This window comes from Euprymna scolopes, chromosome 5 (genome assembly GCF_053919585.1).
Source record: "Euprymna scolopes isolate OS-2025 chromosome 5, ASM5391958v1, whole genome shotgun sequence".
NCBI lineage: Eukaryota > Metazoa > Mollusca > Cephalopoda > Sepiida > Sepiolidae > Euprymna > Euprymna scolopes.
The window spans coordinates 64,915,187-64,933,748 of NC_136486.1; positions in this window are offsets into that span (position 1 = coordinate 64,915,187).

An 18,562-nucleotide genomic window follows, 5' to 3' on the forward strand; every position below is an offset into this window, starting at 1 on the left:
GCTGTGGAACGGGCTTGTCTAAATTCATATCGTTTGTCAGTCAGAAGTTTAGCATCTGTAAGGTGCCGGACTAGAGCATGGTTAATTATGGTCTCAAATATTTTGGCGAAAAGTGGGAGGAGGCTAATGGGGCGATAATTTGATGGGTCAGTTCTTTCGCCAGAATTCTTGAATATTGGTACCACAGAAGCAGATTTCTAACAGCCCGGAAAGCATGATTCATTAAGGCATTTGTTGTAGAGTTTGGAGCGAACTGGAGCTACTTCGGCTGAGCACTTTTTTAATAGCACAGCTGGGATGAGATGGGGTCCACATTCTTTTGAAGTGTCAAGGTTTTTATGATAGTGTGTACCTGAGCAGGGGTTATTTTTAGATCGTCTAGCATGGCGTCTGTCCGCAAAAGAAAGTCAGGCAGGGGTGCTTGGAAGGGTCCAGTGTGGAATTCGAAGCAAACCGGCTGGCAAGCATATTAGCCTTGTCGGCTGCTGAGCAAACAACCTCGTGATTGTTGGTTAGTGGGGGAATTGTTGATTGCCCATTATTTACTACACTGTTGTAGATTTTCCAAAAGTCACGAATTCCTAATTTTTGTGCTTCGATGCGTTTTTTAGTAGTTTCAGTAAATTTTCTCTTAGCTGTCGCTATTTCTTTCTTAACATTACTTCTAGCTTCTATATACTTCTGTTTGTTTGAACTGGACTTATATCGGTTAAATCTGCGGTATGCATGCCGCCTTTGAGCAATGGAAGTTGCGCAAGTCGAAGTAAACCATTGGGGAGAGTGGGGCTTAAGGTTAATAAACTACAACATAAAAGGTTACAGAAACAAAAAGCGACATTCCAAAGATTTATTTTAAAAATGTACATTTTTATTAAATTATACTTTTTATACATGATCCAAATTATAAGACCAGAGACAAAAATTCTATTAAATTGTACAAGTGTATGAAAAGTGTATGAAAACATTCAACAATCAAACTTAATAATGAGTCCTACTTCCACTACTTTTGATGACTTCAAAAATTCTTTGGTGCATGCTAGAAATAAGGGTTTCTACTAAGGTGCGGGGGATCCTGCTCCAGTTTCTGAAGATAGCTTCACGAAGTCTATTTTTGTTTAATATTGTTTGCCATTTCAATAGATTTCTCATGTCATCCATCCTCAAACATTTTCAATTGGGTTCAAGTCCGGCGAGCATGCAGGATGTCCCAAGAGATGGACTCCATTTTCTTTTGGGAAGCTCCAGGTCCGTCTTGCAGTGTGGATTGCAGCATTATCCTCTGGGAATAACCATCCATCCCACACAAACGATGACCCTCCATAATTAAATATGCTTTTTGTAGCATGTTAACATAACCAGCTGCTGTCTGACGACCCTGCAGCACCTGCAGCTCAATCGTCCCTCTGTAAGGAAAGGCACCCCATACCATTACGGACCCCCCACCACTGACATGTGGAAAAATACAAGAAGCATGTTTTTGTCATGTCAATATCGCTGGAAGCCATCACGACCATCTAAATTTGATTTTTTCCTCATCAGAAAACAGGACTTTCTTCCACTTCTCAACGACCCAGGTTTGGTATTCACGACCACATCTCAAGCAGTCTGCTTTGAGACGTGGAAGCAATCGTGGAATTTGTTTGCGCTTTTTTATTTACTATGCCTTTTTGTTATAAGTGTCGTCTGATGGTTATTGGGCTGCAATCAGAATCTATAACCTCCTTAATTTTACTAGAAGAAAGTCCTCTGTCATTCATAACAACCCGTCTGATTCTCCTAGTCAATGCAAGAGAAATTTGGAAGGGGGGGGGGCTACCAAAGGATTTTCCTTTTCCATAATTCACAGTGTTCTTTAGAAAGTTGCAAATAACATTTTTATTGCGATTTACTTAGCTGCTATTGCTCACTGTTACAAACCTTGCTTATCCTAGAATTCGAGAGCGCTCAACTTCGCTTAGTGTTCTTGCTTTAGGAATGCTAACAAATTTACACGGTGGTTGCTAATCTATAACTGAACTGAAAGCATTAGAATTACCATAAATCTAAAAAATTATACCCATGGTCTTATAATTTTGATCATGTGTAAAAAGTGTAATTTAATAAAAATGCAAATTTTTAAAGAAAATTTTTGGAATGTACCTTTTTTGTTTCCATAACCTTTTAGATTGTAGTATTAGTAATCTTAAGTCGGAAGAGCTTAATATATGTCCTTCAAGAAAGGGTTCTTTTTAAAGATTTTTAAGTAGTGTTAAATTTTTGATCAGCAGTGTATTTGCTTTTTACAGTCCGCACAGTATGGAGTAGCTATTATTGAGAGTATCGCTAATAAAATTGATCATACATTTACTGCTCATTCCATAGCCTACATTCACGTCTGTGGAGATATACATGTGGCTAACTACTAACACTTTCAGAAATCTCCCCTATTTCTTTATCTGTGCCTAAATCTAAACACACATTTCATGAACAAAGTTACTTTCGACAGAACTTTCCCCGGTGCGACTCTGTTCTACCGGTCTGCTTTCAAGCTGACAACAATATGATCGTCTTCAAGTCCAATGTATGTAAGTTTTATTTGGACGTCCCCTTAAATAATCAAATTAAAGCCAGTTTCTTTGACTAAGCTGTTATCCCGGTGATATAGTATACTTATTAACCTTTATCCTTGAGTGGCTTCGGGCCTTGAAAAAACTGCGAAATACTCTCTTGTAAAAAATAGACTTACGCCTGAAATCTTCCAATTTTTTATCAAATTTGTTTCCTTAGCAGCTACTTTTACCGGCCCGAATTCAAATCGAATTTGCCCTACCGGTCCAAATCTCCTATATATGAAGTTCTACGTCTGTAGACAAAAATTGACAAAACAGATGTGTAGAAACCGTTCCTCACACATACAAGCAGAGTGACAAACAGGAAAGGCCACAAACACACACACATACGCACACACACACACATACACACACATCTATCTATCTATAAAAGTGAATGTGTCTGTGTGTCTGTGTATCTGACTCTGTGTGTGTATATACAGTTCCCTACGCAATAATTCTGTCAATTTTTAGTCTACAAACGCGAAATTTGATATACAGGGTACTGAGATTTGGGAAAACCTATGTGATCGTATTTCGGCCAGAAATTTTTCTGTTAAGGGGTCAAAGTCCAACGATTTGGACTTTGAGAACTCTACCAAACTCCTCTAAAAATTTTGAGTCTACACTTGAAATTTTAGATATAGGTTCCTTGGACATGGATCTAACTTAATAACTGGATTTGAGCCCAAAACAGTAAATGTTAAGGGGTCATAATAGGGGTCAAAGTTAAAACAAAATTGACCTCTGGTCTAAACATTTGAAATTTTACATAAAGAGTATTCAGGGATAGGGCAAGCTTTTTAATCGGTTTGGATCGAAAATTTTCAGTTACCAATATATAAATGTATTTATGTATGTATGTTTGCATGTCTGCCTACAACTTTCGACAGAGGCGACGGATTTTACCAAGATCAGTATCGTTTTAAAGTTCGACCTTTCAGACGACAAATATCGGATATTGGCTAAAAACATTAATATCTTAACCTTCAACTGAGCACTTTTCAACAGGGGGTCGCTTTTCTCGCCTATATTTTTGAAAGTCATCCTCTCCTTTCGATTGTCTAGCCTTAATTTAAACCTACGTCACTTCCGGTTTGGCGGTGGTCGTAACAGCAAAGACGTCAGTTTTTTTTCTTGTTCGTTTCCTCCTTCGCGGTACGGGTTCGAACCTGCCTTCCTACTAGCACATTTTTTTTGCTCAACATACACACCCAAACACCCAGGCAACGCCGGTTGGTGATTTGGTTGTTTTTGTTTTACTGCATATCAACCCTTTTCAGGTTATTAAATGCCGAATCCAAAGATTTTTAATTAGAATATATTTGTTGTTTTCAAGTCGGTTTCTATTTAATCCAGGTACTACCACTCCGGGTCAGAGTGGACCTGGGAGTAATAGCAATTAAAGGGTGGCTCTACACTCCACAAATCCCGCAAGCTGGGGCAACACCGAGCTGAAATACACATATACATACATATATATATATATATATATATATATATATATATATATATATTGTGTGTATTATGTAAGGAATATTTTTGTGGAAATTCGTGTTTCCCGGGAGAAAGATGTACTTTTTCATCTCTATAACTTACAATAATATTTGTAGAATACTTACTGTTCACTCTAAAATTAAATCAATGAAATATTTTATTATGCAGCATACAATAGAATGAAACATGTTAAATTAAATTTACAAAACTATTCCAAGCACATTCAGCAATATACTATTTATATTTAATATAAATTACGTACCAACATATTACGCAAATGATAAGCGGAGAATGATAGTGACAATGATGACTTATGCTAGTGGTTATAATACTAATCATCATAACAATAATATTTTTAATGATAATAGTAAAACTAATAATAACAATAATAGTGACAGTAATAATAGTAGTAAAAACAAAGCTGCAGAAATTTCCTATGAACCAAACTATCGTAGGTTTGCAACAACAGATGTCACGTACAAATTCAATACGTCCACTATGTTATGTAACTTTCGACAACAATTTTAGATACATTAAGTCGCTATAATATAATGCTACGTTGCATCCTAGGAGCAACACTCTCACGATCGCCAGATATTCTGAGGAAGGAGATCCTATTTTCCCCCGTAAGTATTTAGTCCTCCCATCTACACTTTCCGCATATATTGTGATTTCACCGATCGTAACTGGCCGATAGACACATAGATATGACATAATCTTTCCGATTTACGATTCATAAATAATAAGGACTGCCTGACCATATTCCGCCCATTCTGATTGGTTGAAACCTGACAGTTCTTATATCCTAGAATGAAAATATTTCTACATAAACGAACACTTATAAAAGTTTAGAAAATATCGTCGCTTAATAAAGGATACAATAGTACTAAAAACATATTAACCACTTATAAACAGACAATTAAATACTAGTAACCTTTTTCGTCCTTGCTTGCGCGTCCGAAACTTTGTTTTGTTTTTTAAAAGTTTTTTTCTGGCATTTACTATTCCTGTGGACCATTGTATTTACTTTAATATTTTTAACCGATTACTAGACGTCAGTCTTTACGTAAATTACATTGACTACGGAAACACTTATGTATTATATATTTGCGATTTACCCATTTTACTTTCTGTTGAGTATTTTTTAAAATTTTTACCGGACTGATTATAGAGACTGCACACAGGTTAGTTTTTTTTTGAGGGGGGGGGATAAATTTTACATTAGTTTCACTTCCGCAATCTTCTTTGAAATGAGGACATTTAATTAAGTAAATCTAATTACAATTTTGCAGAAGCAAGTAGTTTTCGAGATATAAAGACCTGTATTATGCACTATAATTCACTCGTTGCCAGGTTTGTATGCACTCGCGATAAACAAATCTACTTCTCTCCTACTGACGCTGCCATCCCCTGATTTTTTGTTTTATAGCATCTGCGGGTGGGTATGCTGATAACGCGGTTAAATTTAGGGACAATTATTTTTTCACGCCCTCTTAAAAATAGGGTGTCTATTCCTTAAGCGGTTCATAACATGGGGAGGTTGGGGTTGTCTATTTCGTAAATCGTTCTTAACATGGGGAGGTTGGGGGTGTCTATTGCGAAAGCCATTCTTAACATGAGGTTGGGAATGTCTATTCTGAAAACCGTTCTTAACATGGGGCGGTTAAGGGTCTATCCCAAAAGCCATTTTAAAGATGGGGAAGTTGGTGGTGTCTATGCCGAATACCGTTCTTAACATGAGGAGGTTGGGATGTTTATTCCGAAAGCCGTTCGTAACATTACATTATTCAAGGATGTGAAAAAAATTTAACTGTTTCGTTTTACACGTTAAAAAAGAGGACGTAATACTGGAATTTAATTCAATAGTATTGGTGGAAGATTTGAAAAGAAGAGGAAGGCTTGACCAACAAAAGGAGCTGCTAGGACTGATTCAACTTATTTCGATCACTTTAAACAGTTCATATGCAGTAAGAATCCCTAACTTCGAATACTGTTTTTACTTTCTATTATTATTCTAATGGACCAATTTTTGTAATTTTATTAATTCATACTGATTTACGCATTCCCTTAATAGCTTTTTTTAAAAATCAAACAGTACCTGCAGATTATCGCCCCAAACCAGCACTAATCACGAGTAGAAACCAGATTATTTCATTTCACCAATGTCCGCAATTGTCCCGAGGCTGTGACCATCAACAAAACCGGACTTAAAGTTTTACGAGGGTGTGGATGCTTCCACTCGGTAACACCGGTTAACGGGTCCTGCTAGTTTATAATAAAAAAATAATGGCATTTTACTTGTATCAGAACAGAAATACTTTAGCAAGTCGAGTATGGCTTTATCACGACAGCAGAAATCTATCGAAGCAAAGGTACAAAAATAACAACAACAACATTACGAAGATTTTTTAAGAGACGTCAGTAAGAAGCCATTATATCACTTAATCCCATTACTATGGAAACTGCAGTTGCTTAATAAGATATTGTACGTTTTATTTATAATTTAAATATTTTATATGTCCCTAAAAAGCCTGTCACTAATGATAACTCATTCGCAAATAAATACAAAAATGGCTTCAACTAAGAACAAAATAATTTCTCGGGAGAAAAGAATACAAAGGCAAAGTAAAATATAGAAAAATCTTCTTAAAAACACGTACGAACTCCATATAGCATCTAATCACATTAATTTGAATGTGAAAACTTCTTAATGATGTAATCCATGTTTCTGTATACAAGATCTTTTTCAAGTTTAAATGTATCCTACAAGAAGCAACTATCAAATATTCTACTCTCGTATTCGTAGTCAGCGGAGAAGGGAAATCAGTTGTTGTCTCTTTTATAACATTGTTTATTCATTTATTCACTTTCTTATGACGCCCTTTTCATAGAAATTTTTTGGCATTAAGATTGTAATATTTATGTATTTGTATTTTTTACTTTATATTTATTTTAATGTTTCTCTCAACTTATCTCTTATTATAATTCTTCTGCATTTGTCTAATACCGTGCCGATACTTATGTGCACAATGAAATCAACACTATTACAGATAATCTAATATATAAAAAGCTATATGTCTGTCTGTCCGTCTATCTCCATATTTTCAAACTCTATCTCTTCCGAAACTAAAAGATGCAAAGCGGCACTAATAGCCCCAAATGATTGGATTTTTTCATTGCCGTGGTCATTAGCCGGTTAAAATAGTTTTTAAGAGGGTCAAAACTGAAAAAAAATCGTTATGCATTTTGTACATTCATTTTAGTTTTTTTTTTAAATTTTTATTCAGCTTATATCCGTGGCACAGTGGTAACGTCACCAGCTTTGAATACTACAGTTTTGTTTTCGGTTTCAATTCTAGCTGATGGCACCCAAATACTTTTTTTTATTTTTGAAATCATGACTCTATAATAATATATACGAACTATGGACAAATTAAAATATCATCTTTAAGCGTACTCATGGACCAGGCAAAGCACGGTGCTCTCTTCCCTGCTAGCCTAAGCATAGCTATTGTGTTGCCACATAGATAACTTATACTGTGAAATGTGACACAATATAAAAGCCGAAAGGCAATATTAGTTTCATGATCGACTGGTAATCAATTGATAGCCAATATAAGAAAATTCAGCAGGGAGATGACGGTGAGTCAGTGTTTACAGGTACAGACTGATAACCTGTGTGTGCAATGTTCGACTCCTGGTCGTTACACAGAAATACTTTCACTTGGTGACGTTGGAAACCTTCACGTGAGTAAGCACTCGCTGTCATTCCAGAAAGAACTCTTAAAGAAATCGTGGACTTGAATGCCAACGGATCATCATAAATGATGCTTGAAAATTATAACAACAACATCTTGCGAATGTTATTTTTCTTTTCAAAATGGAATAACACATGCGAAAGAAAGGTATGCAAAAATGATCAATATAATAAATTAAAACGAAATTATTTGTCCTGGGCATGACCTTAAACTATATCCAGTGGTGAGGCCCCAGCTTGCCGGCTTTGGGGAGTGTGAAGCCACCCTTTAATTGCCATTGCTCCCAGATCCACTCTGACTCGGAGTGGTAGTACCTGTTAGGGTCCCGACTTGAAAACAACAAATATATTCTATTAAAAAAATTGTCTTCAAAATTTGGCATTAAATAACCTGAAAAGGGTTGATATGCCGTAAAACAAAAACAACCAACCAACCAAACAAAATTATTTGGAAAAAGAAATCACATAGGTAAATATATTGAACGAGTTTTTTTTTTACATCAACCACGCAGAAAAAAACATTATACATAAAATGTTACGCAACAAGATTATTGCGGACAAAGTTAGACATATTTTTTACGTAGGATGATTTAGCATCAAAATAACAAATAGAAAATATATTTTTAATCAGAAGTGACTCATAGATTCTCTCATGTGTCAAATGACATAGAAAGTGCAGCGATGTGAATTATTAGGTGGGCATGAAACTTCTTGGGAATTTTAATTTTGATTTCAAATGATGTATTTTCAAATAAGATTTTGTTATAATACGTTTACGTTATAAATTATTTGAATATCCTTTTTCGCTCTATCTAATCGTGTAAAGTACAATCGTTTTAAACAATTATGTCTTCTCAGAACGTTGAATAGAAGATGGAAAAAAGCAAATTCGCACAGTTTTTTTATTTAAATTTAAACTAGCCCCCAAATCTGCTGAAACATCTCACGATATCAACGACATGTTTGGAGTAGAAACGACTACTGAACGCACAGCACACTGGTGTTTAAAAAAAATTTCATCGTGGCGACGAGAGTCTGTAAGATAATGAGCGTAATAACCGGTCCTCGGATATTGACAACGATCACTTAAGAGCCTTATTCGAAGCCAATCCAAGCAAACTGTTCAAAAACTTGCCTTTGAATTAGACGTAAAGTATACGACGATTTCCAACTATAAGAGAGATGGGAAAGATAAAAAAAATCTTGGTAAATGGGTGCCTAACGAATTAAAAGACAACTAAAAGAAACGTCGTTATGAAGTGTTATTTTTCTTTCTTTTACGCAACAAGATCGGCCCGTTTCGTGACCGGGTTGTGATTTGCGATAAAAAGTGGGTTCTTTATGACAAGCGGAGACGCTCAGCTCAGTGGTTTGGCACTGACGGAGCCCCAATAGAAACACCAATAGAAAGTTATGTTGACTGTTTTGTAGTCTGCACCCGGTCACATTTATTATAGTTTTTTTTCGATGCAGGCGAAAGTATTATGGCGGAGAAGTACTTTCAACAAATGAATGAAATGCATGATCAATTTGGACCTCAACACCAAGCATAATATACAGAAAAGGACTAATTGTCTTCCACAACAATGCTCAATCGCATGTTGCTTAAGCGACCATGCAGAAGTTGCAAGAGTTGGGCTACGAAACCCTGCCTCATCCACCATATTCTCCAGACCTTTCACCTACCGATTACCACTTTTTCAAGTATCTCGACAACTTTCTGCGTGAGAAATCTTTCAAAACTCTAAGCGATATCAAAAACACCTTCAGCGACTTCATCGGAAAGCTTTTACGTTATTGACAAAAATACGCCTGTTTCGTGATGGAAACAGTGTGATGATTCTGATGTTGCTTATTTTAAAAGTTAAACACCGCAAAAACTTTCTTGTCAACCTGACAGAATCAATACAACCGAAAGTATTTATCATGGGGTCATTTTGTTTTTGTTTAAACCAGCCAATTAATAATTCTCCATATTTAGTTTATGTTTTAGACGTACGGCTAAACCTGGACATTTCTCTTGTCTAGAAAGAATCTGCTTATGTTGATTATTTTTCCAGACATAACATAGAATATGAATTAATGAAATTGATGCAGCTGCGAATTGGCAATTATTTATATTTTTCTTAAATAAAAAATAAATATTTTCCTTAAAAAAAAACAAAACAAAACAAAACATTTCATAAAATTTACATTTAAAAAAATTAAAAACATTCTGATTTTAGAAGGCTTTTCAAAAATTGAATCACATTAGAGGAATTGACGATAAAAGGCCCCTTTCCTGGCATAAAATAAACCCCAGATGTTAAAATGCCGTTAAACACAACCAACTCAGTTACGCACTATCTTTATCTCTTTCGCGATCTACCCTTTCTTTCTCTCTCTCTCTTTCTCTCCCTCTCTCTCTATATATATATACATGTTTCTCTCGCTATACATACATGTGATATATATATATATTATATATGAGATTCTATATTGGTAATAACTTTATTTATAATTATATATATATATATATATATATATATATTTATATATATATATGTGTGTGTGTGTTTTAATTTTATTACTTCAAGATATTAACTTACTCCACTACAATTGTTTCCACAGACAAAGGAATTCCCTGTCTGTTTCCTCAGATGGTGAAAGTTAACATGAAAAGGGAATAGGATATGATATTTTGGGGACACGCGTAGATACTAAGAAAACAAGAGAAATATATATATAGAAACAGAGTTATATAATTATAAAGAAATACTTATATAAAGAAATAACGAGATAGAAAGACAAAGAATAAAAGAAAGCATAGATATGTGCCATGAACAAAATTAGTTGAATTAAAAAGTTAGGGTAAGCGGATTATGCAGTTAGAATGAGTAAAAAACGTGTCAACAGAGCACACGATGTTTGGGATGGTAAGGAATGTGAAAAGCTTCTCGGGATGTTCTTTACTGCCGCAATGTTAAGAAACGTCTAGTGGATTGTATTGTAAACATACATCCTTATGTAAAAGCTCTGGAAATTTTATGTTTAAGGAAGCAATTATATGGTAAAAAGTTTACATGCGTCTAATTAATTACATTTAATATAGTCCTATTTTTTAAATTGGGTTTATGACAATTGTGGGATTTAAGTAAGAATTAGGAATAGTTAGAAAAATATGTGGTTAATACGAAAGAAAATGAAAAAAAAATGGGTTTGAAAATTTAAAAATAAGGGGTTTTGTTGGGTGTGTATTTGATATGAAGGGGAGTAAAAAATAAATGGGCTTAGAGGTATACAGACAAAGAATAAAAAAGGAATGGAGATATTTATAAAAAAAACTAACTAAAATAAAAACGTATAAAGTGACACTAGAATTTTACGGGATTTAACGGGAATAACATAAGCATACAAATGATAAAAAATAGGGGTGTTTCGTTCCAATGCAGTGTGGATAATTAGATGTAGAACGGTGTAGAACAATATAAAAGATGTAAAAGATAAGGAAGGTACGGAGAAGGAATGACGGGTAGGTAAATAGTTTTAATTAATTTAATTAGCCATAGGCTAAAGTGGTTAAGGTAATAATGTTAAAGTCTGTAATTAGTAGATTAAGGGAGTTATATTAGATGAACTTTTGAAGAGTGTAAATTTCTAAGGAGGTGGTCTTTGTAGTATTTGCTAAGGGTTAATGCTTCAAAATCAAAGGTTTAATTTACTAATTCTTATCTTTGGAGTTATTAATAAAATAATTCTCCGTATAAGTTTAGGAAATAGCGGGTGTTTACAAAATAACCGTTACTAAATTTTTTGGAATTTCTCAATAAGTTGAGATTAAAATTACAAGGAAAGCAGGAGAGGTTCAAAGAATTAAAAGGTTATAATAATATAATAAAATGATGTGTAGTTAACTGAGGATTACATAGCAGTACAGATGATTAGAAATAAGGTATTTGGTAGTACTTCAATATGAATAATTGGATATAGAGCGATATTTTTGTAGTAATAAGCTACAATGTATACGGCAATAGTGTTAAAACGTGCAATTACTAGATTGAGGGAATTATATTAGATGGACTTAAATAGGATGAAAAGTTGCTGAGGATGTGGGATTTGTAGTGTCTACAAATAATTGACGTTTCATTTCTAATATTTACTAATTCATCCCTATATTTGAAATTAATAATAAAGAATTTTTCGTATAGACATAGGAAACAAGTGGAGTTTAAAGATTTATAGGGACTAGATTTTTTTAAAGAATATCCCATTTAATGGTAGGGGTAAAGTTATTTTGAATCAAGTTAAGTAGTGAGTAGTTAGAGAGGTTTTGTTGGGGTTATTAAATGAGCATTTATGAACTCTACATTGGTCTTCAAACGAAGTTCTAGCAAGTTCTATCTAGTATTTTTTTATCATTAAGGTTTTGTCTATAGGGGCGATTGTAGTTTTGTACACTACTTCTGTCTGTAGACATTGTTGTTTTAGTGGATATTCTGATTTATTTGTACAGTTAGTTTTCTCTGTGTTATTGTTATTATTGATGTTGTTGTTTTTGTTGTTGTTGTAAAGTATTCTATTATTGTATTTTTTAATTGTTCTTTCTAGCTTGTCAATGCAGCTGTAGCTAAGTGGTGGTGTTTTTATTAAAACAAAATTGATTTGATGTTGTTATGGGAAGTAGCTATTAATTAGTTAAGAATTTCCTTCCCAGTTTTGTTTTAATCATTATATTAAAAGGGGAGTTAAACGACATACTTTTTCTATATCTGTGTTTTATACTGTCCTTGTTAGGGAATTTGATTCAATATAGTTGATGGTGGTATTTGGATATACGCATTCTTTTAGGGCTGCTTCGTAAAAGGTTTGTGCTAAGATTTCCAGTTTTGATGACTTAATGCTAATTATTTATTCAATAGGTTTGGGGACGTGGTTAATAAATGTTTTGTGTGATTAGATAATGGGTGTGTATATATAAAAGATTTGTACTGTCTTAAGTAAAAAGGTTATATATATCATTGGCAAGGTTAAAAGTGACATCAAGGAAGTTTACAGTTTTAATATTAGATTTGCTTTTAATTTTTAGATTAATTCTTTTCACTTCCTTACTTACAGCCATTTTAGTTCTTCCACATTTGGGACCGTCAGATTCTCAACAATTAGCAATCTATCGTCCCGATAAAGTCCTAAGTTGTTGCTATCTATTATTTTATTAAGTTGTAGAGAATAAAGAGACCAACTCTATCAGTTGCTTATGCTGAATCCAAAGAGCCTATTGAAAGATCCAAGGATGCAGACTGGTTCTTTTGAGTCCATTGTTGGTTTTGGCTAATAAGGACAGTTTTTTCTACACTTTTTAATAATGGCAGTCTCATTCGGTTAGATACTAGATAGGAGGGATGCAAATTCTAAAGCTTCATCAAAAAGTTCTTGTTGTGGCATTTTTAATTTGTGAGTTTCTTCTCTCTAGGATTTTCTTTCCTGATTCTACCTATTTCCGGTCTAGTAGGATTTATCAGTTTGTTTGTGGCTTCGTATCGAATCTAGGTTTATGGCCCTTAAGTAAAATGTATGCTTCTTTTTCATGCAGTTTTCCTACTCTGTTGTTAATATTAACATTATCGGTAATGCATTTACTATTTAGATTAATGTCATTAAGTAGATCAATGTTCGATTTTTCATACCTGCAGATTTGGTATTAAAAAAAAATTGTAGAAATTTTGTGTTTTATCAGATTTTACGTATACTAGTGTACATCTGTAAGTATTTTTTAATATATCATAAAGGTGTTCTTGAAAGGAGATTTTTCTATTGTTAAACATTTTTTAAAGGAGTTTTTTCTATTGTGAAATGATGTTTTAGGTAAAAAAAGATAACAATCTTACACCACTACATCATAAATAGCTCCTCATCCCTTATTTCGTTCTATACCCAATTATTCAGTTTGTAGTATTATAATATACCCCTATTTTTAATCATCTGTACTGCTATTTAATACTCTCTAAACAACACATAATTTTATTATATTATTATACCTTTTTAATTCTTTGGAAAACATGAAATTTTCCATTGTGCGGAGTTTTACTTTGCCTTTTCAATTTAAAGTTAAATTTTGAATAAACATGAGCACTAGGATAAATTAAAAGTCGAATATGAACAGGTGAAATTATAGAGGAATATAAGGCGAAAAAAGTGAGGTGTAGCTTGTTTAAACAGTTATATTCAGTTTAGTTTAGATTTGTAGTTTTTGAACAAAATGACAAGAGCGGACTTTCTTTTTGGCGCCACTATATATAGTGTTGTTATCTCTACACTTCTGTTGTCTTTAATCGTGGATCCTTTATTTTAAACTTTACCAGTATCGTCGGATATTTAAGAATTTAAAGGACTTAACCGACTCATGAATACGAAGAAACTATATCTTCTAAATTAATTGATTAATCTGTTTACACATTTACGATACTGGAACATTTCATATGTAAATACGTTTAACTAAAGCATGTTGCATCAATATGTTTGGAGGACGAAAGATTTCGAACTATCTGGATTTGGTGGGATATGTTGCATAAATGAAATTTAATAAATAAAATATTTTATATTCGTTATATTTGTTGAGTTCAATTTTATGCTTAATTCTAATTTTTCGATGAATCAAACATATATGTCCTTGTTGCTGTTGCTATTGTACGTCCGCTGAAACATCGATGACTATCTGATTATGCCGTAGGGCGTGGTGGAGATTTTTTTATCCCTGAGTTCAGAGATGGCAGATAAGCTGAATCTCGCTAAAAAATTCTACTGTGGTGAGAATAGGTGAAAATGGTAGGTGATGTCGGAGGCTTAAAAGAGTTGTTCTTGTTTTACCTGCGCTTCTCTGCAGCATTTTTCTTGTCACTTTCATACTGCTAGTTAACGTTGTGAACAGCGGAAAGCCATTGGGTTCTATTAGAAGTTGTCTGCTCCCATGATGATGGTTCAATGTTGAAGGCCTTCATTGATGACTTCAAAATATATTTAAATCGTTGTCTGGCCGCCATGAGAACGCTTGCTGTTGGAGCTCCCCAAACAGAAGCTTCCTGGCTATCTTTAGTCTAGCATGCGAACTACATGACCAACTCAGCGAAGTTGGGTTTTCTTCAGGGTAGTAAAGTTGCTTGAAAGTCCGGCATATAAAAAAAATATATATGTATGTGTATCCACTTATCTTGTGCTTCCTTTTTAAAATTAAATATGTTTTTAACTCTTTTTCAAGATGTTTTTTAACACGTTTTATTAATCATTTGTTCATATTATAAGCTCTATTTCCTTTTCGGTTTTATTGAGCTTTTACATCTGGTTGAGATTACTTTACTTGTAAATATTAACTCTTTAATATTGATAATATATTTTAAGTTTACCATTTTGATTACCTTGGTAAACTTATTGTAGTTTTTATTTCTCTCTCTCCCCCCCTCTCTCTCTCTCTCTCTATATATATATATATATAGACATATATATATATAGACATATATATATATATATAGACATATATATATATAGACATATATATAGGCATATATATATATATATATATATATATATAGACATATATATACACACATACATATATATGCACACATACATATATATGCATATATATACATATATATATATACATATATATGTATAAAAAAAAAGGAGAACGGCCACCTAAAACCACTAACCTAGTTCTAAAACAGATCCTTTGTTTGATAAAATGCATGCCCATTTGCTGATAGGAAGGGGCGCGGTGGAGACTAGAAAGCTGATTGGCCAACTAGAAATCCTCAACATATATAAAAACAAGAAGCCACGACAGAATTCGCGCATAAGCCTGACGAATCCTATAGTAGGATGAAACGCAGAATATTCAGTGTAGCTTAATCGCCATATATATTTTATAAATTACTGACATATATATATATATATATATATAGACATACATATATATAGATATATATATATACATACATATATATACATACATATATACACACACATATATATATATACATATATATACATTCATATATATACATATATATACACATACATATATATGCATATATATACATATATATACATATATATATATACATATATATACGTATATATATATATATATATATATATATATACATCTGTGCACACCTGTTTAATTATATGTTCAGGTCGATATAGCCGTTATATTAACGTTATTTTCCACGTGTCCCAAAGACACATCGATTTTAAAAATGTATGAATAATGATGATATATGTTTAAACGCTTAAACTCCATAAAGCATTAATTTACGACGATCAGGCATTTCTGGTTACGCACTGTCCAAATAGAATGCAATATTTACTTATAACCCGTTGGACATTAACTCAGTAGAATGCCATTAAACAAGTTATGGAAGTTAGAATAAAGAGTATAAATGATAATATATGACACCGCGTAAGAACATTTGCATGTTTTCCGACGGGAAAAGTGAACAAAATATGGTTGAGAAAAGGACGGACTGCAAGTAGCTCAGTTTACTAAGTTAAAATATTTTTCTCGCGAAAGCATTTGAAACTTTGGAAAAATATACATATTTGAAACCTCACTCTTCAAAATTCCAATATGTGCATTTACACAGGTATTCGAAACATCGTAACTATTTTTTTAGAACTGACCAGCACACAATACATATTTTTTCTAATTTATTGTCTACCAGACACACAATTAAATATGCCAATCGTTATACAATAAAATAAATGAAATAAAATCAAGCAAATATAGCTATAGTAAAGATGCAATCAGCAGAAAATAAAAATGGAAAACATAGTCTCTAATAATTAAATTTTATGTATGTGATATGAAACAGTAAATAAGCGTGTTATATCGATTACATGCGATATATTTATCACATTTAGTAAAGTATAAATTGCTTACCGTATTTATGTTCTTATTATGTATTTTCACGCATTAGTGTGCTCCACTGTAACAATTGCTTCCGTACAAACATATGCGCATATCATGCTGTTTCTATTGCATGGAAGTTCCTGGGTTGCGCAATGGGCTTTATATTGACATCTGGCCCACTGTACAATCGTATCTGTTGCTAGTGAAGCCGTCCGGTTTGTAGATAGCAAAAAGTAATGCTCTTCATGATTCTTGTAATCTTTGACTTGAGCAGATGTTGCGACGTCATGGGGGCTTGCATCCAAATACTAGGTTATATATATATATATATATATATATATATATATATATATATATATATATATATATATATATATATGAAGTTAACTTGACAAAAGTGAATTTTTCAGAGAAAACAACCTATCCAGATCCGATTAAAAGAAGTGAGTTATCAGAAAAATAAGGAGGTGAGGATTAAATTTATATAGAACTTTATCATCGTGTCAGTAGCGGTAAGGACGATAACAATAAGTAAAAAGTGAAAGGAGTGGAAACGTCTATCGGGCATGACATCCCAAAGCTAAATGCTTCTCATCAGAAGGAGAGAAAAAAATCAATATTATTAAAACATATGGCCAAAATTGATAACCTCCATTTTAAATACATATGAGATTAGAAATGGAAATGTTAGGGATAAATACAATGAAGGGAGGGTAACAGAGAGTATTTGAAAATTTTCAATGTCAAAAGAAGAGATTTACTGTAGGTAATTAAATATACAACTGTAACACACACACACACACATACATATATATATATTCATATTATTTGGATTTATTGGTAGAAAACTATTCAATAAGCGAAAAATAGAGAATATGTAGGAAAACGAAGAATAAATATAGGAAATAAAAATAGAGAATATAACACGAGAACAGAGAATAGGGAATAGAAGAATAGGGGATAGAAGAATAGGGAATAGAAGAATAGGGAATAGAAGAATAGGGGATAAAAGAAAAAAATAGAAAATAATAAAAGGGTAATAAAAAACAAGAAAGAAAAACTTCGAAAATAAAAAAAATACATAAACCATAAAAATGACGCACTAAAAGCATACACATTGCGATTATACAAACACCGTTAATTAGAGACTTAATCTAGAGGTAAAGAGAAAAACTAGATACTTCCTCGAGTGAATAGCAGTTCATAATTCAGTTCTGTGAAAGGAACAATATTGCTGAAGAAAATCTTTATTTTCGAAAGTTATCTGAGGAACAGTTAGAGATATAAATCTGTTCTGGAATCTTGGTTAAAGTCTGTATTTGATTGGAAAGGCGTCAATTATGTAGAACAGTTCTGCATTATTTGGTAAGGGTTCTTTTGGAGAAGACTGCGTTTTTATGTTATGTAAACATGAAAATATACTGGGATACGTACACAAACTCTTGGAAATATCGCCCGAGGCCTATAGTAGGATCAGATGTTCAGTAGAAAGGGGAATTCAGGTTCGAAAAATAATATTAGCAACCTGTTTTTATAAATTAAAGAAATAGGTTCGAATTAAAATCGCAAATAACTCAGAATATGAATTGATTATGGTATTATGATATTATGATAAATGGAGTTATTATACCATAGTATAATTATACTCATGACTGAAACTGAACCATCAGAAAATCAATCATAGATAGTAAAATAGTAATATGGAAGGATATAAAAAAGACTATTCTTTTTAAGGATGAGATGAATTAAATATGGATGTAAAGGTGGAATTATAAGAGATAGTGATAGCGAAGTAAGAGATAAATAAAACAAAGAAGGGGGGTTAGTGATCTGGTG